The 24,466-nt window shown below is 42.3% G+C and overlaps 1 long non-coding RNA gene across 1 annotated transcript; it reads left to right on the forward strand.

Annotated features, from left to right (window-relative positions):
* Window positions 1–14,484: 14,484 nt before the first annotated feature.
* On the forward strand, window positions 14,485–15,558 carry LOC131304102 (uncharacterized). The gene is made up of 3 exons (XR_009192307.1): window positions 14,485–14,811; window positions 14,899–15,103; window positions 15,189–15,558. It is a non-coding gene; the product is annotated as an uncharacterized LOC131304102 (long non-coding RNA).
* Window positions 15,559–24,466: the final 8,908 nt, after the last annotated feature.

Below are 24,466 nucleotides of genomic sequence, written 5' to 3' on the forward strand. Positions count from 1 at the left end.
TATTGTACCATTTTGGTGTGGTTTGGTACCGTATGGATGTACACGTACGGTATTGTACCGTTTCGGTGTGGTATGGTACCGTATGGACTTACTCGTACGGTATCGTACCGTTTTGGTGTGGTTTAGTACCGTATGGATGTACTCAAATGGTATTGTACCATTTTGGTGTGGTTTGGTACCATATGGATGTACTTGTACGGTATTGTACTATTTTGGTGAGGTTGTGTACCGTATGGAGGTACTCGTACGGTTTAGTACCGTTTTTGTGTGGTATGGTTCCCTGTGGACGTACTCTTACGGTATTGTATCGTTTTGGTGTGGTTTGGTACCGTATGGACGTACTCGTACGGTATTGTACCGTTTTGTGTGGTTTTGTACCGTATGGATGTTCTCGTTCGGTATTGTACCGTTTTGGTGTGGTATGGTACCGTATGGACTTACTCGTACGATCCTGTACCATTTTTGTGTGGTTGTGTATCGTATGAACGTGCTCGTACGGTATTGTACCATTTTGGTGTGGTTTGGTACCGTATGGATGTACTCGTACGGTATTGTACCGTTTTTGGCTTGGTTTGGTACCGTCTGGACGTACTCATAGGGTATTGTACCATTTTGGTGTGTTTTGGTTCCGTATGACGTACCAGAATGGTATTGTACCATTTTGGTGTGGTTTGGTACCATATGGATGTACTCGTACAGTATTATACTGTTTTGGTGTGGTTGTGTACCGTATGGAGGTACTCGTGCGGTTTAGTACCGTGTTGGTGTGGTACGGTTCCCTATGGACGTACTCGTACGGTATTGTACCGTTTTGGTATAGTATGGTACCGTAGGGACTTACTCGTACGGTATTGTATCGTTTTGGTGTGGTTTGGTAATGTATGGACGTACTCGTACGGTATTGTACCGTTTTGGTATAGTTTGGTAACGTATGGACGTACTCGTTCGGTATTGTACCATTTTGGTGTGGTATAGTACCGTATGGACATACTCGTACGATCCTGTACCAATTTAATGTGGTTGTGTATCGTAAGTACGTGCTCGTACGGTATTGCACCATTTTTGGCTTAGTTTGGTACCGTCTGGAGGTACTCATAGGGTATTGCACCGTTTTGGTGTGGTTTGGTACCATATGGATGTAATCGTACGTTATTGTACTATTTTGGTGTGGTTGTGTACCGTATGGAGGTACTCGTGCAGTTTAGTACCGTGTTGGTGTGGTATGGTTCCCTATGGACGTACTCGTACGGTATTGTACCGTTTTGGTATGGTATGGTACCGTATGGACTTACTCGTCCGGTATTGTACAGTTTTGGGGTGGTTTGGTACGGTATGGACGTACTCGTATGGTATTATACCGTTTTGGGGTGGTATGGTTCCCTATGTACGTACTCGTACGGTATTGTACCATTTTGGTAAGGTACCGTATGGACTTACTCGTACGGTATTGTACCGTTTTGTGTGGTTTGGTACCGTATGGACGTATTCGCATGGTATTGTACTGTTTTAGTGTGGTTGTATACCGTCTGGAGGTACTCGTACGGTTTAGTACCATTTTGGTGTGGTATGGTTCCCTGTGGACGTACTCGTATGGTATTGTACAGTTTTGGTATAGTATGGTACCGTATGGACTTACTCGTACGGTATTGTACCGTTTTGGGGTGGTTTGGTACAGTATGGACATACTCGTATGGTATTATACCGTTTTGGGGTGGTATGGTTCCCTATGTACGTACTCGTACGGTATTGTACCATTTTGGTAAGGTACCGTATGGACTTTCTCGTACGGTATTCTACCGTTTTGTGTGGTTTGGTACCATATGGACATACTTGTATGGTATTGTACTGTTTTGGTGTGGTTGTGTACCGTATGGAAATACTCGTACGGTTTAGTACCGTTTTGGTGTGGTATGGTTCCTTGTGGACGTACTCGTACGGTATTGTACCGTTTTGGTGTGGTTTGGTACCGTATGGACGTACTCGTACGGTATTGTACCTTTTTGTGTGGTTTTGTACCGTATGGATGTACTCGTTCGGTATTGTACCGTTTTGGTGTGGTATGGTACCGTATGGACTTACTCGTACGATCCTGTACCATTTTTGTGTGGTTGTGTATCGTATGGACGTGCTCGTACGGTATTGTACCATTTTGGTGTGGTTTGGTACCGTATGGATGTACTCGTACGGTATTATACCATTTTTGGCTTTATTTGGTACCGTCTGGAGGTACTCATAGGGTATTGTACCGTTTTGGTGTGTTTTTGTTCCGTATGGAAGTACCCTAACGGTATTGTACCATTTTGGTGTGGTTTGGTACAATATGGATGTACTCGTACGGTATTGTACTGTTTTGGTGTGGTTGTGTACCGTATGGAGGTATTCGTGCGGTTTACTACCGTGTTGGTGTGGTATGGTTCCCTATGGACATACTCGTACGGTATTGTACCGTTTTGGTATGGTATGGTACCGTATGGACTTACTCGTACGGTATTGTACCATTTTGGGTAGGTTTGGTACAGTATGGACGTACTCGTATGGTATTATACCGTTTTGGGGTGGTATGGTTCCCTATGTACGTACTCGTATGGTATTGTACCATTTTGGTAAGGTACCGTATGGACTTACTCGTACGGTATTCTACCGTTTTGTGTGGTTTGGTACCGTATGGACGTGCTCGTATGGTATTGTACTGTTTTGGTGTGGTTGTATACTGTATGGAGGTACTCGTACGGTTTAGTACCGTTTTGGTGTGGTATGGTTCCCTGCGGATGTACTCGTACGGTATTGTACCATTTTTGTGTGGTTTGGTACCGTATGGACGTACTCGTACGGTATTGTACCGGTTTTTGTGGTTTTGTACCGTATGGATGTACTCGTTCGGTATTGTACCGTTTTGGTGTGGTATGGTACCGTATGGACATACTCGTACGATCCTGTACCATTTTTGTGTGGTTGTGTATCGTATGGACGTGCTCGTACGGTATTGTATCGTTTTGGTGTGGTTTGGTACCGTATGGATGTACTCGTACGGTATTGTACCATTTTTGGCTTGGTTTGGTACCGTCTGGAGGTACTCATAGGGTAATGTACCGTCTTGGTGTGTTTTGGTTCCGTATGGACGTACCCAAACGGTATTGTACCATTTTGGTGTGGTTTGGTACCATATGGATGTACTCGTACGGTATTGTACTATTTTGGTGTGGTTGTGTACCGTATGGAGGTACTCGTGCGGTTTAGTACCGTGTTGGTGTGGTATGGTTCCCTATAGACATACTTGTACGGTATTGTACCGTTTTGGTGTGGTATGGTACCGTATGGACTTACTCGTACGATCGTGTAACATTTTTGTGTGGTTGTGTATCGTATGGACGTGCTCGTACGGTATTGTACCGTTTTGGGGTGGTTTGGTGCAGTATGGACGTACTCGTATGGTATTATGCCGTTTTGGGGTGGTATGGTTCCCTATGTTCGTACTCGTACGGTATTGTACCTGTTTGGTAAGGTACCGTATGGACTTACTCGTACGGTATTCTATTGTTTTGTGTGGTTTGGTACCGTATGGACGTACTCGTATGGTATTGTACTGTTTTGGTGTGGTTGTGTACCGTATGGAGGTACTCGTACGGTTTAGTACCGTTTTGGTGTGGTATGGTTCCCTGTGGACGTGCTCGTACGGTATTGTACCGTTTTTGTGTGGTTTGGTACCGTATGGACGTACTCGTACGGTATTGTACCGTTTTGTGTGGTTTTGTACCGTATGGATGTACTCGTTCGGTATTGTACCGTTTTGGAGTGGTATGGTACCGTATGGACTTTCTCGTACGATCCTGTACCATTTTTGTGTGGTTGTGTATCGTATGGACGTGCCCGTAAGGTATTGTACCATTTTGGTGTGGTTTGGTACCATATGGATGTACTCGTACAGTATTGTAACGTCATTGTCCCTTGTTTCAGGTTCATGAATTCCTGCTCCTTGGCTAGGCGAAGGGGTGTAGGGAAGTATTTGTCGAGGAAAAGGGTCTCAAACTCGGCGAAGGTCATGGTGGCTATGGCATGGGTGGCTTCCATCAACTCCCACCAGTAACGGGCTTCCCCTTTCAGTTGGTAAGTGGCTAAAGCCACACGGTCTCCGTTCCGGGTGATCTCCAAGGTGTCCAGGATCACCTTGGTTTCTTTCAGCCAGGCTTCCGCCACGGTAGGGTTAAGATCTCCGTTGAAGGTCGGGGGTCGACGCTTGCAAAATTCATTCATCGCCCGAGTGCGAGTCATTGGTCCATCATCGTGGTTTTGGTTATGGCGGTTAGCGTTCAGGGCGGTTACGAGTGCTCGCATGACTTGAGCTAGGTCGGTGTTAGAGTTCGAGGATTCTCCGTTCTCGTATCCTAGTCCACTGCGTCGGTTCACCATCTACGAGTAAAAATTGTACGGGGGCGGTTTAGTCTACTTAGAACATTTTCTTTTGTAAACGCAATCTTATCGAATAACACGCAATAGTAAAAAAAAAAAAAGGCAAGCTTTTTATTGATAAGCAAGAAATTACAATCATAAGCATAGAGTTCTATTATAAAACAAGTAGACTGAAAACACAAGTCTTTCATTTCATAATAAACAAGTACCACATAGAAGGCTTACTAGCCACAACTGCCTACTAGAACTGATTACATTAAAAGGGTCCAACTACTACTTAAGCTTCCTTAATTACTCTAGAAAATCCTTGGGAACTCCATCCGATAAGCGCCTATGTCGGTCTCAAAAGGTGGTGGTGGCACATCACCGGGGTTAGTGGTTATAACCATGACTTCGGGTTCCGCTCTTAGGAATGCTATTTCCTCCTCGTCGGATTCTTCATCCTCATCGTCCCAGTCGTCTAAGTCCTCGTCGTCGGACGGTGCATCGGGATCCGGTCCTTCCATAAGGTGCTGCCAATCTGCTTCGTTTATTGGTGGGTCGTTGAACTCTTCGGGGTCCTCTTCGGGTTCCTCCATAGGTTCTTCCTCCTCCGGATCTTCCTCGGGGTCCTCTTCCGGTTCTCCCGCAATCATGTTGATGGGAGGGATCATCGGAATTTGGGCGAGGGCTGCTCCCGCATTGTCCTCTCCATTTCCCTCAATTAGGAATTCTACGTCGTTGGGAGGTGCTATTTGGACTGAGCCATGCTCTCGATAGAAGTCATTGGTGTAGGGAAAGGCATAAGGGAAGTAAGGATCTTCTATCAGCTGGTTCGTCATCGATCTTAGGGTACTCGCGAGATGGTGTGCTTCGGCTAGCAGGTTGATTTGGTATGCACTCAAGTGATTCATCTACAAGAAAAAATTTCTATTAGTCAAGTTTTTGAAAAGAAGTTTTAGTAAAACTTAGAGAAAACTTTTTAGGTTTCTACATTCCACATTCGATTCTTGATTTAAGTCATCATCCAATTGTTCGGGAATTCCCAGCTCGGCGGTACTGCCAATTCCGCGCCTTGCTTCAATCCGAAGATTGTTTTGACAGAATTCCACCCAATTTGGGACGGTAAACTTAAATTCAACTCACGTTTGTGCAACGGTCAAATTTATTGTGTGGTTCTACCCATTCTACCCATGGCCGAGGTTTTGAACCTAAAGCTTTGATACCAAGTTGTAACGCCCCGAAATTTGGGTACGTTAAATAAAACATTTTATTGAAATAAAAGCTGAGTCCGGCTCTTTTATTACAACAAAAACATAAAAGGAGTACTTTTATTACAAACGGGAGGGAACTAAGGTTCCTAACTACTGCTCCGCTTGTTCTTCCATCCGGGCTAGCTCTTCGGCTCCAAATGCCTCCAAGGTGTAAAGTTCACCATGTTCATCTATGAGGTCTGACATATTATACCGGCGTCGCCACCAATATAATAAGTCAGGGTTACCAAGAAAAGGCAACACCGTGAGCTTAAACGCTCAATAGAATAAACCAAACCCTCTAACCCTTAACTTATAACAATACAACATATAGTCAGAGATTTCCACATAGCATGCTCATCTAACAACAACACATTCGTATACGATAAACCATCAACGTTGGTGTCCAAGATTTGTGAGTTTCTCCTACGTGACTCCTCGTAGACCGTGTCAACATTTTTCACATTTCATAAACATATCACCTTTTCAAAAACTCAATTTTTAACACACCCAACCTCGGTTCCGCCGTTCCGGACTCCCGAGTATCCTCACAATGGTTCCGCCGTCCCGGGCTCCCATTGGCACACATTGCATTGGCTCCGTAATGCGGATAACCAAGCACACACCCAACCTCGGTTCCGCCGTTCCGGACTCCCGAGTATCCTCACAATGGTTCCGCCGTCCCGGTCTCCCATTGGCACACAAAACACACACCACACAAAGGGCTACAACGTCCGGCCACATTGTGGTTTCCAAAACATTTCACACCTTTCAAAACACGCCCTTTTCATAAACCACAACCTAAGTGTCATGTTTCTACTTTCTTGATTTCCGTGTCTCGTTTCTCATGCATAGACTCCACGGTGAGACTTTTCACATACGATATCATTTCCTTGTATTATTCAATCTAACAAGATCATACATTTCAAACTACGTGACATGCTTGAATCACTTAATAACAAACAACATGCATTTCATACATTCTTAAACAAAGATAACCTTATCTACATAAGCTTAGTGATCAAAGTTACTTTCAAATGAACTTATTTTAGAGTTATGATACAAAACTACTTTATACTTAGGAATAGGGATAAGGAATTCCTACACTATATTTGGGGTGGACGATAAGAATATTCTACTTGGGATGGAAGATAAGGATGTCCTACCTTGCTTCTTGGCGGTAGTAGTCGGTTATAAAGATTTGGTCTATGGTTTTGGATTTCGGCGGCGTAACGGCGTCGGTTTGCTTCGAAAGGAAAAGAGTTGTGCTTTCTTTTCCTAGAAACAACTTCCTAACTTAACTAAGCTACTTTAAAAGATCTAAAGGTGGTTTTGAAAGTGGTTTGGTGGTTTCTCTCAAGAACACTCAAGAACATAAGAAAACTAGAACTTGGAAAGCAAGAACTTTTGGAATTTCTAGAGAGAAGTGAGAGCAATGGTTTGAGGTGTGAGTTTAAGCTTGGAGTGAGCTTCTATTTATAGGCAAAGGCTCTCCCTCTCTCCCTCTTGGCCGGCCCCTCTCTCTCTCTCTCTATGTCACACTTTATTTCACATGTCAAGGTTTGATTGAAAGGTTGGAAGCTAAATTGGTAGGCTTGCATGGCTATGTTAGTCCTTGGATGGGATTCTTGGAAGATATGTTGCAATGGAGGAGACATGGGTACAAGATTCTTGGTTTAAACAAATGAAATTGGTACAAAGGAGGACAATGGAGGAAGATATGGAAGATATACATCTTCAATTTTTGAAAAGATGAAGAATCACCAAGTACAAGTCACATCTTTCTTCTTCTTCCTTCTTCTCTCTCTCTCTCTCTCTCTCCCTTTCCCTCTCTCTCGGCCTCTCTCCTCTCTCTCCCTCACGGCTCTCTCTCTCTCTCCTCTCCTCTCTCTCTCTCTTCCATGTCCTAGCTATATATATATGTATAAGCATGTACAAACATGTAAGAATATAAATAAACAATAGGTACTTTTGGTACTAAGGGCAATTTAGTCTTAAAGGGTCAAGATTTCCCCAATAAACAATTATAAAGTACGAGTACTTTAATTAATAAAATAATGTACTTTTGTACTCCCGGGAATCTTAACAAAATATTATTTTAATGGGTTAAGTACTTTGTTTGAAAAATGAGCCTATTACCCAATGGTTAATAGAATCCCTAATGGTTATTATCCAAGGGAAAATAAGGTACGGGTACTTTAAATATTAAACTATGTTTTTGGAAAGACTACATGTCCTTTTTGAAAATACACATGTGATATATATATATATATGTACTTACCAAATAAAATAAAGAAAAGGCTTTTGTCCAATGGGTAAAGATTACCCTAACTGTTATTATCCAATGGTCCAAGGTTACTTGGGTACTTTTATTAGTAATTTAATCGAAAAGTACTTTTCAAAATAATTATAAATGTCAATCATAGTACTTTGTTTAAATCTTTCAAAAATCCTTTTAATATAAAGAAATGGGTTTCTATTATCCAATGGATAATAGTTCCCCTAACATTTATCGTCCAAAGGATAAAGAATAAAATCAAAAGAAAAGAAAACAATTAAACCATTTCTAGTCTAGGGTTCAAAAAGGTTCAAAAGGTTCAAGATGGGCAAAACGGTCCATCTACGGTTAGGGATAAGTAACTAGGTGACTTCCTAGTTTGGTTACTCCACCAAGCCGGTTAAAAGCTAACTAGGCTTGCTAAGTAGGGCATATAAGTCAAGAAACGATCTTTGAGGGCTAAAGTGCAATTAGGATTTCTAGTCGAGAAATACGATGATAAGGCGATCGATTGTTTAAATACAAACCACAAGGAAATCAAATAAGATAATCAACGAGCAATTAAGAGAAATTAAGAAATTTCAAATAACAACGAGATTTTTATTGAACGAAAAATCGGAGTTGTTACATGTAGAATGGGAGGTGTGAGTTCAAATGCTTGGAATGGGGTCCTATTTATAGGAAAAACCTTGGCTCTCTCTCCTCTCTTCATGGCCGGCCCCCCTCTCTCTCTCATTCTTCAATTTTTGACACTTGTCAAGCACTCATGGAAGGTCAAAGGCTAACCCTAGGCTTGCGTGGCTAGGTTAGGCTAAATGGTAGGCTTGCATGGCTAAGATTAGTACCTAGGATTGATCTTTGGGAGATTTGTTTGGAAAGAAGGAGACAATGGTACAAGATTTGGTCATAAACAAATATGGAAGTACAAATGGGGAGTTAAGTTTGGTTAGGGAAAAGATTCTCCAAGGATGGAGAAAGATCAAGGAAGGATCATGGAAGGTCAAGAAACTACAACTAAATCTCTCCCTCTCTCTCTCCTATCTCTCTCTCGGCTCTCTCTCTCCTCTCCCTCTCTCTCGGCCTCTCTCTCCTCTCTCCCTCTCTCGGCCTCTCTCTCTCTCTCTCTCTCTCTCTCTCTCTCTCTCTCTCTCTCTCTCTCTCTCTTGCAAAGGTACACACACACACACACACACACACACACACACACATATATATATATACTTATGTACTATAAACAAGAAAGATTAAATACAAAGTACCAAGTACAAGATTTTCCAAATAAAAATCCTATTAAAGAAATTCAATAAGGCACATGTCCCATAAAATAAATAAACTAGGGTACTTTGTAGTCTAGGTAGATCACACCTCCCATTAAACAAATCCAATTGGGTACAAAACCCCAATACAAAATAATAAAAAGGTACTTAGGAGAATATTAGGTCTTAAAGGCTACAAGGCTACTAAGTACTTTTAATAATAAAATAATATGTACTTTATCACATGGGGTTTAAGAAAAAATATTATTTTAATGAACCCATGTACTTGGTGAAAGAATAACTCTTTTACCCAATGGATAATAAATTCCCTAACTTTTACTATCCAATGGACAATAGCTACTAGGAAACTTTTATAGTAAAATAATCAAGGAGTACTTTTAAGCATGTGACAAAAGCCCTATATTAAATATAGGTGTGGTACCAAGTACCCCAATTAAATAAAAAGGCTAGGATTCTTCCCATTAAAATAATAATAAAGTACAAGTCAAATCAACTTTATTGGAAGGTTCCCTAGTCACATCGGTACTTTATTTGGTCAAAAGACTCTATTATCCAAGGGTCACTAACTTCCCTAACGGTTATTACCCAATGGATAATAGTTTCCCTTGCGGTTAATAACCAAAGGATAAAAGGAGTACAAGTACCTTTTATTTTAAAATATGATTTTTGAAAGACTACATGTACTTTTATAATAAAAAGTTTATTATCCAATGGACAAAAATTACCCTTGTGGTTATTATCCAATGGATAATGGAGGGGTGGGAGAATCCCCAATAAACAAAGAATAAATGTACTTTGCACATGTTTTTATAAATCATTAAAATATTATATCTTGTACTTACCAAAAATATTTTAATAGGAGGCCTATTGTCCAATGGACAAAGATTACCCTAACCATTATGGACCAATGGGTAAAGACAAAGGTTCAAGAGTTTCAAAACGTCCAAAAGGTTCATCTAGTAACTAGGTGAGTTGGTTGCTCGGTTCCTCCAAGTAGTCGGTTGGAAATTAACTAAATTGGTCGTGTAGGTTTTTCTAGTCAAGAGTTTAACCAAGGACCAAAATCTAACTACGACGAATATTAACAAGAAATCATATAACACTCAAGAGAAAATAAGTAATTTAAATAAAATTCAAATATTTAACGAAATTTTTACTGACCAAAATTCAGGGTCGTTACAGTACTCGTACGGTATTATACCGTTTTGGTGTGGTTTGGTACCGTATGGACGTGCTCGTACGGTATTGTACCATTTTGTGTGGTTTCGTACCGTATGGATGTACTCGTTCGGTATTGTACCATTTTGGTGTGGTATGGTATCGTATGGACTTACTCGTACGATCCTGTACCGTTTTGGTGTGGTTGTGTACCGTATGGACTTGCTCGTACGGTATTGTACCGTTTTGGTGTGGTTTTGTACCGTATGGATGTACTCGTACAGTATTTTACCGTTTTTGGCTTGGTTTGGTACCGTCTGGAGGTACTCGTACGGTATTGTACCGTTTTGGTGTGGTATGGTACCGTATGGACTTACTCGTACGGTATTGTACCGTTTTGGTGTGTTTTGGTACCGTATGGACGTACTCAAACGGTATTGTATCATTTTGGTGTGGCTTGGTACCATATGGATGTACTCGTACGGTATTGTACTATTTTGGTGTGGTTGTGTACTATATGGAGGTACTTGTGCGGTTTAGTACCGTTTTGGTATGGTACGGTTCCCTATGGACGTTCTCGTACAATATTGTACCGTTTTGGTATGGTATGGTACCGTATCGACTTACTCGTACGGTATTGTACCGTTTTGGGGTGGTTTGGTACCGTATGGACGTACTCGTACGGTATTGTACCATTTTGGGGTGGTATGGTTCCCTACGGACGTACTCGTACGGTATTGTACCATTTTGGTTTGGTACCGTATGGACATATTCGTACGATATTGTACCATTTTTTGTGGTTTGGTGCCGTATGGACGTACTCGTACGGTATTGTATCTTTTTTGTGTGTTATGGTACCGTATGGACTTACTCGTACGGTATTGTACCATTTTGGTGCGGTTATGTACCGTATGGACGTACTTGTACAGTATTGTACCATTTTGGGGACGTACTCGTACGGTATTGTACTGTTTTGGTATGGTTTGGTACCGTATGGATGTACACGTACGGTATTGTACCGTTTGGGTGGGCTTTCGTACCGTCTGGAGGTACTCGTACGGTATTGTACCGTTTTGGTGTGAAATGGTTCCCTACGGACGTACTCGTACGGTATTGAACCATTTCGTTGTGGTATGGTACTGTATGGACATACTAGTACGGTATTGTATCGGTTTGATGTGGTTTGGTACCGTATGGATGTACACGTACGGTATTGTACCGTTTTGGTGTGGTTGGGTACCGTCTGGATGTGCTTGTATGGTATTTTACCGTTTTGGTGTGGTATGGTTCCCTATGGACGTACTCGTACGGTTTTGTACCGTTTTGGTGTGGTTTGGTACCGTATGGATGTACACGTACGGTATTGTACCGTTTTGGTGTGGTATGGTACCGAATGGACTTACTTGTACGGTATTGTACCGTTTTGGTGTGGTTTGGTACCGTATGGACGTACTCAAATGGTATTGTACCATTTTGGTGTGGTTTGGTACCATATGGATGTACTCGTACGGTATTGTACTATTTTGTGTGGTTGTGTACCGTATGGAGGTACTCATAGGGTTTAGTACCGTTTTGGTGTGGTACAGTTCCCTGTGGACGTACTCGTACGGTATTGTACCGTTTTGTGTGGTTTGGTACCGTATGGACCAATGTTATCAATGCCGTACCGTACCGGCTGGTACGTACCGGATTTGAGAGAAACCGGTACCCTAACCCCCCAATACCGTTTCGGTCCAGATACCGGTCGGTACCGGTCATCTCGAAAAATACCGGCCGGTACCGGAGTACCGAAAATTTCGGCCATGATTTTGCAGATCTGGGTAATTTCGTAATAATATCTAAATGACGTCCTGAAACTGTAATTTCACCTCAAAACAATAACCCTAAAGCCTAAACAAGTATCACGCGTCAATCCTCAATTCCCCATCGATCTGGAATCTGGGCGACAGGCGATCAGTGAATCTCACCCCGGCTCATCGATCAGGTCTCTCTCTCTCTCTCTCTCTCTCTCTCTCTCTCTCTCTCGATCTCTCTCGATTGTAGGATGTTGATGTCCATTCTTCTAGTTTTTGTAAGTCGAAACTGATAAATTCAACTAGCATCAAAGATGTTCATAACGAGGGCATCTCGAGCAAAATTTTAACTTGCCGAACGTGAGTTTGCTCTTTTTCAGCCTTATATTGTAAATTTGTAAGGGGCAGTTGACGATTTTTGTGAGGCCAAAACATCAAGAGTTTGTAAAAGACGTGAGCTTGAGTTGGCTGTTATGCTGTATATATTTTGTACCATTAGTGATTTGTCAATCTTTTAGTGTTTTATTTCTTTTGCTTGAGTTGAGTTGTTATTCGACAGAAGTAGATCACATAACTTGCTGATGTGTTTTTTTGCTTGAGTTGAGTTGTTATTTGACTGCCGGACAAAATTAAAAAAAAAGATCGCATTTTGTACACCAGTAGTTTAGATGAATTAGGAAATCCCTTTGTTTGTAGGCGCACATTTCAGATTACTTTAGGTTGAATCTGATGTTACAAGCTTTATTTTTTTATACTGTCTGTTAAGTAGTTCAATAACTTGGTATTATGGGAACAATGTCTTCTGGTCCATCAATGACAAGTGATCATCCTTCTAGTCATGCTCCATCAATGACTTCAGCTCCCGCAAAATCTGATGACCCTGCTTGGGCTTATGGTAAATTGGTTTTGGGTAAAAAGAATAATACCATTTGCCTCTTTTGTAATAAGCATCTTAAAGGTGGTGGAACTACACGATTAAAACAACATCTTGCCGGAGTGAAGGGAGAGGTGGAAGGTTGTAAAAATGTGCCGATGGATGTAAAATGGCAAATGAATCAAAGGCTTGAAGGGTATAAGCAAGAGAAAGAAAGGAGGGAGAGAATTAGCAAAGCAGTTGGAGAAGGAGCTTCCTGTCAAGTTTTGGATGAAGAGGAGGAGGAATCTTTACTTGATAGAAGAACGTCTGAAGATACATCGGGGACCAAAAAGAAAAGAAGTAAGACAATTGGTGGATTTTTGCTCCAAGAACAACGCCGGGTGCCCAACCTTCTATAAAAAGTGCATTGTCATCTAAACAAACCATTGATGAAGCAAGAATGGGGGTTGCTCGATGGTGGTATGATGCTAATATTCCATTTAATGCGACTTTATCTTCATATTATCAACCGGCGATTGATGCAATGCTAGCTGTTGGACCGGGCTTCAAGGGTCCTTCATATCATGACTTGAGATGCCCTCTTTTGAACAATAGTGTTCGTGAAATTAGAGAGTATCTTCTTGAACTTAGAGAGGTCTGGGCAAATTATGGATGTTCAATTATGTCTGATGGATGGACAAGCCAAAATCAAACTCCGATTATAAATTTTCTTGTTTATTGTCCTAAAGGGACTATGTTTTTGAAGTCAATTGACACATTGGGGCTTGTTAAAGACGCAGACACACTGTTTGGTATTTTTTGTGAAATTGTTGAACTAGTGGGGCCAAGTAATGTTGTTCAGTTTGTTACGGATAATGAGGCTGCCTACAAAGCGGCGGGAAAGAGGTTACAAGCACATTATGGATCCTTCTATTGGTCTCCTTGTGCGGCTCATTGCTTGGACTTGATGTTGGAAAATTTTGCAAAACCTCAACACTTTCCGCACATAGATGCTACCATCCAAAAGGCCAAAAAGGTAACTTTTAAGATGTTATGCATATTGTATAGTTAATATGCTATGATTATGAATATGAATCTTATCAATTGTGATTATTACTTTTGTAGGTAACTCGATACATCTACAATCATGCGTGGGTTCTCAACACAATGAGGAAAGATTTCACAAATGGTAGAGACTTGTGTCGTCCCGGCATCACAAGGTTTGCTACAAACTTTTTAAGTCTTCAATGCCTTCTAAATTTCAAAAAAGAGCTTAGACAAATGTTCACTAGTGACAAATGGCTTGGATCTCGATATGCTAAATGTAATGTTGGGAAAGAAGTTGCTAAAATTCTTTTGGAGGATAGAGAATTTTGGTCTAATTGTCAACTTGTGGTGAAAGTTAGTGAACCTTTGGTGAGGGTTCTTCGTCTAACTGATGGTGATGAAAAGCCTGTAATGGGGTACTTGTATGATGCAATGGATAAGGCAAAAGAGGCAATTAAAGTGAGGTTCAACAATAGGCTCTCTTTGTATGGCCCATACATTCGAGTGATTGATGCTAGATGGGATAGGCAACTTCACAGCCCTCTTCATGCTGCTGGTTGCTTTCTCAATCCTGCAATATACTTTAAGCCTTTTTTCAAGAAGAAAAAGGAAGTTGATCGAGCAATGATTCAAGCTCTTACAGTCTTGGTGCCGGATGAGCATTTGCAAGACCAAATAAGTGCACAAATTGAGGAATACAAGCAGGCAACAGGTGACTTCAATATGCCGCTTGCTATTCGTCAACGAGGGAAACTATCTCCAGGTAACCTTTTCTTTTTCAATATGCCTATTTTATCTTGTAAGTTGCTGAATTTTTATCTAGTAAATTGTTAAGTTTTCAATATTTTAGTTTCATGGTGGGGACAATTTGGAGGTTTAGTTCCAGAGTTACAAAGGTTTGCTATTCGAGTACTTAGCCAATGTTGCAGTGCAACTGGATGTGAAAGAAACTGGAGTACGTTTGAGTTTATCCATTCTAAGAAGCGGAATAGACTATAGCACAAAAGACTCAATGATTTAGTCTATGTACGTTATAATTTGAAGCTTCGAGAAAGGTAATTGTTTCAAAAGTTGTTACTTAATTTTTATTTAATATGCTTTCAAAATGGATTTTATAAATTGTGATAATTATTTTTATAGGATTATTAGGCGAACAAAAGACGCACTTGACCCAATTAGTCTTGAAAATATAGATGTGTTGGATGATTGGGTATGTGAAGAGCCTAGTCTACTTGACGAAGAGGATATTGCATGGGAGATTGTTGAACCACCATCTTTAGAGGCATTAACGTTAGATGAAGATGATCAGGAGCCTAACTTTGATGATGCTGCTGATGATTTTCCAAATGAGAACGAGAGCCAGTATGATTATTGGGATATTGGAGGACACAATGACCCTTATGTTTATGTTGAATGACAACCTATGTTATTTTTAGATGTACTTCTTAAGTCCCTTTTGGTGAACTTTGCGAATGTTTTGCGATTATGGATATGTACTTGACATTGCGTATGTGTTTGCGGATGATCTTGGAACTTGGAATTTGGAACTTTTTCTTATTAATTTGAAGTCACTTATGAGAATTTTGTTATGTTAATATAGGTATTTTATGATAAATTGCATGGTATGGGGGATTTTTTTGAATTATAATTATTATATGTATTGTAGTTGTGGTAAATCCGAAACGCTACCCGGTATTTGACCAGTACCGGTACATACCGTACCAGTAGGAAAACCCGTACCCCGGCCGGTACGGTATTCAGAACATTGGTATGGACGTACTCATACGGTATTGTATCGTTTTGGTGTGTTATGGTAACGTATGGACTTACTCGTACGGTATTGTACCATTTTGGTGCGGTTGTGTACTGTATGGACGTACTCGAACGGTATTGTACCGTTTTGGGGACGTACTCGTATGGTATTGTAACGTTTTGGTGCGGTTTGGTACCGTATGGATGTACTCGTATGGTATTGTACCGTTTTGGTGGGCTTTCGTACTATCTGGAGGTACTCGTACGGTATTGTAACATTTTGGTGTGGAATGGTTTTCTATGGACGTACTCGTACGGTATTGTACCATTTCGTTGTGGTATGGTACCTTATGGACATACTCGTACGGTATTGTACCGGTTTGATGTAGTTTGGTACCGTATGGATGTACACGTACGGTATTGTACCATTTTGGTGTGGTTGGGTACCGTCTGGATGTACATGTAGGGTATTTTACCGTTTTGGTGTGGTATGGTTCCCTATGGACGTACTCGCATGTTATTGTATCGTTTTCATGTGGTTTGGTACCGTATGAACGTACTCGTGCGGTATTGTACCGTTTTGTGTGGTTTTGTACCATATGGATGTACTCGTTCGGTATTGTACCGTTTTGGTGTGGTATGGTACCCTATGGACTTACTCGTACGATCCTGTACCGTTTTGGTTTGGTTGTGTACTGTATGGACGTGCTCGTACGGTATTGTACCGTTTTGGTTTGGTTTGGTACCGTATGGATGTACTCGTACGGTATTGTACCATTTTTGGCTTTGTTTGGTACCGTCTGGAGGTACTCGTATGGAATTGCACTGTTTTGGTGTGGTATGGTACCGTATGGACTTACTCGTACGGTATTGTACCGTTTTGGAGTGTTTTGGTACCATATAGACATACTCAAACGGTATTGTAACATTTTGGTGTGGTTTGGTATCATATGGATGTACTCGTACGGTATTGTACTGTTTTGGTGTAGTTGTGTACCGTATGGAGGTACTCGTGCGGTTTAGTACCGTTTTGGTGTGGTATGGTTCCCTATGGACGTACTCGTACGGTATTGTACCGTTTTGGTATGGTATGGTACCGTATGGACTTACTCGTATGGTATTGTACCGTTTTGGGGTGGTTTGGAACCGTATGGACGTACTCGTACGGTATTGTACCGTTATGGGGTGGTATGGTACCATATGGACTTACTCGTACGGTATTGTACCATTTTGGTAAGGTACCGTATGGACTTACTCGTACAGTATTGTAAAGTTTTGTGTGGTTTGGTACCGTATGGACGTACTCGTACGGTATTGTATCGTTTTGGTGTGTTATGGTACCGTATGGACTTACTCGTACGGTATTGTACCATTTTGGTGCTGTTGTGTACTGTATGGACGCACTCGTACGGTATTGTACCGTTTTGGGGACGTACTCGTACGATATTGTACCCTTTTGTGTGGTTTGGTACCGTATGGGTGTACTCGTATGGTATTGTACCGTTTTGGTGGGCTTTCGTACTGTCTGGAGGTAATCGTACGGTATTGTAACGTTTTGGTGTGGAATGGTTTTCTATGGACTTACTCGTACGGTATTGTACCATTTCGTTGTGGTATGGTACCGTATGGACATACTCGTATGGTATTGTACCGTTTTGGTGTGGTTTGGTACCGTATGGTATTGTACCATTTTGGTGGGCTTTCGTACCGTCTGGAGGTACTCGTACGGTATTGTAACGTTTTGGTGTGGAATGGTTCCCTATGGACGTACTCGTACGGTATTGTACCATTTCGTTGTGGTATGGTACCGTATGGACATACTCGTATGGTATTGTACCGATTTGATGTGGTTTGGTACCGTATGGATGTACACGTACGGTATTGTACCGTTTTGGTGTGGTTGGGTACCGTCTGGATGTACTTGTACGCTGTTTTACCGTTTTGGAGTGGTATGGTTCCCTATGGACGTACTCGTACGGTATTGTACCGTTTTGGTGTGTTTTAGTACCGTATGGATGTACAGGTACGGTATTGTACCGTTTTGGTGTGGTATGGTACCGTATGGACTTACTCGTATGGTATTGTACCGTTTTGGTGTGGTTTGGTACCGTATGGACGTACTCAAATGGTATTTTACCATTTTGGTGTGGTTTGGTACCATATGGATGTACTCGTACGGTATTATACTGTTTTGGTGTGGTTGTGTACCGTATGGAGGTACTGGTGCGGTTTAGTACCGTTTTGGTGTGGTATGGTTCCCTATGGACGTACTCGTACGGTAATGTACCGTTTTGGTATGGTATGGTATCGTATGGACTTACTCGTATGGTATTGTACCGTTTTGGGGTGGTTTGGTACCGTATGGACGTACTCGTACGGTATTGTACCGTTATGGGGTGGTATGGTACCGTATGGACTTACTCGTACGGTATTGTACCATTTTGGTAAGGTACCGTATGGACTTACTCGTACAGTATTGTAAAGTTTTGTGTGGTTTGGTACCGTATGGACGTACTCGTACAGTATTGTATCGTTTTGGTGTGTTATGGTACCGTATGGACTTACTCGTACGGTATTGTACCATTTTGGTGCTGTTGTGTACTGTATGGACGCACTCGTACGGTATTGTACCGTTTTGGGGACGTACTCGTACGATATCGTACCCTTTTGTGTGGTTTGGTACCGTATGGGTGTACTCGTATGGTATTGTACCGTTTTGGTGGGCTTTCGTACTGTCTGGAGGTACTCGTACGGTATTGTAACGTTTTGGTGTGGAATGGTTTTCTATGGACATACTCGTACGGTATTGTACCATTTCATTGTGGTATGGTACCGTATGGACATACTCGTATGGTATTGTACCGTTTTGGTGTGGTTTGGTACCGTATGGTATTGTACCATTTTGGTGGGCTTTCGTACCATCTGGAGGTACTCGTACGGTATTGTAACGTTTTGATGTGGAATGGTTCCCTATGGAGGTACTCGTACGGTATTGTACCATTTCGTTGTGTTATGGTACCGTATGGACATACTCGTACGGTATTGTACCGATTTGATGTGGTTTGGTACCGTATGGATGTACACGTATGGTATTGTACCGTTTTGGTGTGGTTGGGTACCGTCTGGATGTACTTGTACGTTGTTTTACCGTTTTGGAGTGGTATGGTTCCCTATGGACGTACTCGTACGGTATTGTACCGTTTTGGTGTGTTTTAGTACCGTATGGATGTACAGGTACGGTATTGTACCGTTTTGGTGTGGTATGGTACCGTATGGACTTACTCGTATGGTATAGTACCGTTTTGGTGTGGTTTGGTACCGTATGGACGTACTCAAATGGTATTTTACCATTTTGGTGTGGTTTGGTACCATATGGATGTACTCGTATGGTATTATACTGTTTTGGTGTGGTTGTGTACCGTATGGAGGTACTCGTACGGTTTAGTACCGTTTTGGTGTGGTATGGTTCCCTGTGGACGTACTCGTACGGTATTGTACCGTTTTGGTGTGATTTGGTACCGTATGGACGTACTCGTACGGTATTGTACTATTTTGTGTGGCTTTGTACCTTATGGATGGATGTACTCGCTCGGTATTGTACCGTTTTGGTGTGGTATGGTACCGTTTGGACTTACTCGTACGATCCAGTACCGTTTTGGGGTGGTTATGTACCGTATGGACGTGCTCGTACGGTATTGTACCATTTTGGTGTGGTTTGGTACCGTACGGATGTACTCGTACGGTATTGTACCATTTTTTGCTTGGTTTGGTACCGTCTAGAGGTACTCGTCTGGTATTGTACTGTTTTGGTGTGGTATGGTACCGTATGGACTTACTCGTACGGTATTGTAACGTTTTGGTGTGGTTTGGTACCATATGGACTTACTCGTACGGTATTGTACCGTTTTGGTGTGGTTTGGTACCATATGGATGTTCTCGTCCGGTATTGTACTGTTTTGGTGTGGTTGTGTACCGTATGGAGGTACTCGTGCGGTTTAGTACCGTTTTTGTGTGGTATGGTTCCTTATGGACGTACTCGTACGGTATTGTACCATTTTTGTGTGGTTCGGTACCGTATGGACGTAGTCTTTCGGTATTGTACCGTTTTGGTGTGGTATGGTACCGTACGGACTTACTCGTACGATCCTGTACCGTTTTGGTGTGGTTCTGTATCGTATGGACGTGCTCGTACGGTATTGTACCGTTATGGTGTGGTTTTGTACCAAATGAATGTACTCGTATGGTATTGTACCGTTCTTGGTTTCGTTTGGTACCGTTTGGAGGTACTCGTTCGGTATTGCACTGTTTTGGTGTGGTATGGTACCGTATGGACTTACTCGTATGGTATTTTACCGTTTTGGTGTGGTTTGGTACCGTATGGACGTACTCAAATGGTATTTTACCATTTTGGTGTGGTTTGGTACCATATGGATGTACTCGTACGGTATTGTACTGTTTTGGTGTGGTTGTGTACCGTATGGAGGTACTCGTACGGTTTAGTACCGTTTTGGTGTGGTATGGTTCCCTGTGGACGTACTCGTACGGTATTGTACTGTTTTGGTGTGGTTTGGTACCGTATGGACGTACTCGCACGGTATTGTACTATTTTGTGTGGCTTTGTACCGTATGGATGGATGTACTCGTTCGGTATTGTACCGTTTTGGTGTGGTATGGAACCGTATGGACTTACTCGTACGGCATTGTACCATTTTGGTGTGGTTTGGTGCCGTGCGGATGTCCTCGTACGGTATTGTACCATTTTTTGCTTGGTTTCGTACCGTTTGGAGGTACTCGTCTGGCATTGTACTGTTTTGGTGTGGTATGGTACCGTATGGACTTACTCCTACGGTATTGTACCGTTTTGGTGTGATTTGGTACCATATGGATGTACTCGTCCGGTATTGTACTATTTTGGGGTGGTTGTCTACCGTATGGAGGTACTCGTGCGGTTTAGTACCGTTTTAATGTGGTATGGTTCCTTGTGGACGTACTCGTACGGTATTGTACAGTTTTGGTGTGGTTTTGTATCGTATGGACGTACTCTTTCGGTATTGTACCGTTTTGGTGTGGTATGGTACCGTACGGACTTACTCGTACGATCCTGTACCGTTTTGTTGTGGTTCTGTACCGTATGGACGTGCTCGTACGGTATTGTGCCGTTTTGGTGTGGTTTTGTACCAAATGGATGTACTCGTATGGTATTGTACCGTTCTTGGCTTCCTTTGGTACCGTCTGGAGGTACTCGTTCGGTATTGCACTGTTTTGGTGTTGTATGGTACCGTATGGACTTACTCGTATGGTATTGTACCGTTTTGGAGTGTTTTCGTACCGTATGGACGTACTCAAACGGTATTGTACCATTTTGGTGTGGTTTGGTACCATATGGATATACTCGTACGGTATTGTATTGTTTTGGTGTAGTTGTGTGCCGTTTGGAGGTACTTGTGCGGTTTAGTACCGTTTTGGTGTGATATGGTTCCCTATGGACATACACGTACGGTATTGTACCGTTTTGGTATGATATGGTACCGTATGGATTTACTCGTACGGTATTGTACCATTTTGGGGTGGTTTGGTACCGTATGGACGTACTCGTACGGTATTGTACCGTTTTGGGGTGGTATGGTTCCCAATGGACGAACTCGTACGGTATTGTACCGTTTGGTGTGGTTTGGTACCATATGGACGTACTCTTACGGTATTGTACCGTTTTGTGTGGTTTTGAACCGTATGGATGGATGTACTCGTTCGGTATTGTACCGTTTTGGTAAGGTATGGTACCGTATGGACTTACTCGTACGATCCTGTACCGTTTTGGTGTGGTTATGTACTGTATGGACGTGCTCGTACGGTATTGTACCGTTTTGGTGTGGTTTTGTACCGTATGGATGTACTCGTACGGTATTGTACCATTTTTTGCTGGGTTTGGTACCGTCTGGAGGTACTCGTACGGTATTGTACTATTTTGGTGTGGTATCGTACCGTATGGACTTACTCGTACGGTATTGTACCGTTTTGGTGTGGTTTGGTACCATATGAATGTACTCATCCGGTATTGTACTGTTTTAATGTGGTTGTGTACCGTATGGAGGTACTCGGACGGTTTAGTACCGTTTTGGCGTGGTATGGTTCCCTGTGGACGTACTCGTACGGTATTGTACCGTTTTGGTGTGGTTTTGTACTGTATGGACGTACTCGTACGGTATTGTACCGTTTTGTGTGGTTTTGTACCATATGGACGTACTCGTTCGGTATTGTACCATTTTGGTGTGGTATGGTACCGTATGGACTTACTCGTACGAACCTTTACCGTTTTGGTGTGGTTGTGTACCGTATGGACGTGCTCGTACGGTATTGTACCGTTTTGGTGTGGTTTGGTACCGTATGGATGTACTCGTACGGTATTGTACCATTTTTCGCTGGGTTTGGTACCGTCTGGAGGTACACGTACGGTATTGTACTGTTTTGGTGTGGTATTGTACCGTATGGACTTACTCGTTCGGTATTGTACCGTTTTGGTGAGGTATGGTACCGTATGGACTTACTCGTACGATCCTGTACCGTTTTGGTGTGGTTGTGTACCGTATGGACGTGCTCGTACGGTATTGTACCGTTTGGGTGTGCGTTGGTACCGTATGGATGTACTCGTACGGTATTGCACCGTTTTGGTATGGTTTGGTAAAGTATGGATGTACTCGTACGGTATTGCACCGTTTTGGTGTGGTTTGGTAAAGTATGGATGTACTCGTACGGTATTGCACCGTTTTGGTGTGGTTTGGTAAAGTATGGATGTACTCGTACGGTATTGCTCCGTTTTCGTGTGGTTTGGTACCGTATGGATGTACTCGTACGGTATTGCACCGTTTTGGAATGGTTTGGTACCGTATGGATGTACTCGTACGGTATTGCACCGTTTTGGTGTGGTTTGGTACCGTAACATAGTACTCGTACGATATTGTACCGTTTTGGTGTGGTTTAGTACCGTAACGAAGTACTCGCACGGTAATGTACCGTTTTGGTGTGGTTGTGTACCGTATGGATGTACTCGTACGGTATTGGACCGTTTTGGAGTCGTTTGGTACCGTATGGATGTACTCGTACGGTATTGTAACGTTTTGGTGTGGTTTCGTACCGTAACGAAGTACTCGTACGGTATTGTACCATTTTGGGGTGATTTGGAACTGTATGGATGTACTCATACAGTATTGCACCGTTTTGGTATGGTTTGGTACCGTATGGATGTACTCGTTCGGTATTGCACAGTTTTGGTGTGGTTTGGAACCATGACGAAGGACTTTTATGGTATTGTATTGTTTTGGTATGGTTTGGTACCTTATGGATGTACTCGTACGGTATTGCAACCTTTTCGTGTGGTTTGGTACCGTATGGATGTACTCGTACGGCATTGCATTGTTTTGGTGTGGTTTGGTATCGTATGGACGTACTCGTACGGTATTGCACTGTTTTGGTGTGGTTTGGTACCGTAAGGATGTACTCGTACGGTTTTGCACCGTTTTGGTGTGGTTTTGCAACGTATGGATGTACTCGTACGGTATTGCACCGTTTTGGTGTGGTTTGGAACCGTATGGATGTACTCGTACCGTATTGCATTGTTTTGGTGTGGTTTGGTACCGTATGGAGTTACTCGTTCGGTATTGCGCTGTTTTGGTGTGGTTTGGTACCGTAACGAAGGACTCGTACGGTATTGCACCGTTTTGGAGTGGTTTGCTACCGTATGGATGTACTCGTACGGTATTGTAACATTTTGGTGTGGTTTTGATACCATAAGGATGTACTCGAACGCTATTGTACTGTTTTGGTGAGGTTGTGTACCGTATGGAGGTACTCGTACGGTTTATTTCCGTTTTGGTGTAGTATGGTTCCTTGTGGACGTACTCATACGGTATTGTACCGTTTTGGTTTGGTTTGGTACCGTATGGACGTACTCGTACGATATTTTACCGTTTTGTGTGGTTTTGTACCGTATGGATGTACTCGTTCGGTATTGTACCGTTTTTGGGTGGTAGGGTACCGTATGAACTTACTCGTACGATCCTGTACCATTTTTGTGTGGTTGTGTACCGTATGGACGTGGTCGTACAGTATTGGGGTTTGGTACCGTATGGATGAACTCGTACGGTATTGCACCGCTTTGGTGTGGTTTGGTACCGTATGGTTGTACTCGTACGGTATTGCACCATTTTGGTGTGGTTTGGTACCGTATAGATGTACTCGTACGGTATTGCACCGTTTTAGTGTGGTTTGGTACCGTATGGATGTACTCGTACGGTATTAAACCGTTTTCGTGTAGTTTGGTACCGTATGGATGTACTCGTACGGTATTGCACCGTTTTGGTGTTGTTTGGTAACGTATGGATGTACTCGTACGGTATTGCAGCCTTTTCGTGTGGTTTGGTACCGTATGGATGTACTCGTACCGTATTGCACCATTTTCGTGTGGTTTCGTGCCGTAAGGATGTACTCGTACGGTATTGAACCATTTTGGTGTGGTTTGGTACCGTATGGATGTACTCGTACGGTATTGCACCCTTTTCGTGTGGTTTGGTACCGTATGGATGTACTCGTATGGTATTGCACCTTTTTGGTGTGGTTTGGTACCGTATGGATGTACTCGTACGGTATTGCACCGTTTTGGTGGGGTTTGG

The sequence above is a fragment of the Rhododendron vialii genome, chromosome 10a (assembly GCF_030253575.1).
Source record: "Rhododendron vialii isolate Sample 1 chromosome 10a, ASM3025357v1".
In the NCBI taxonomy this organism is placed as follows: Eukaryota; Viridiplantae; Streptophyta; class Magnoliopsida; order Ericales; family Ericaceae; genus Rhododendron; species Rhododendron vialii.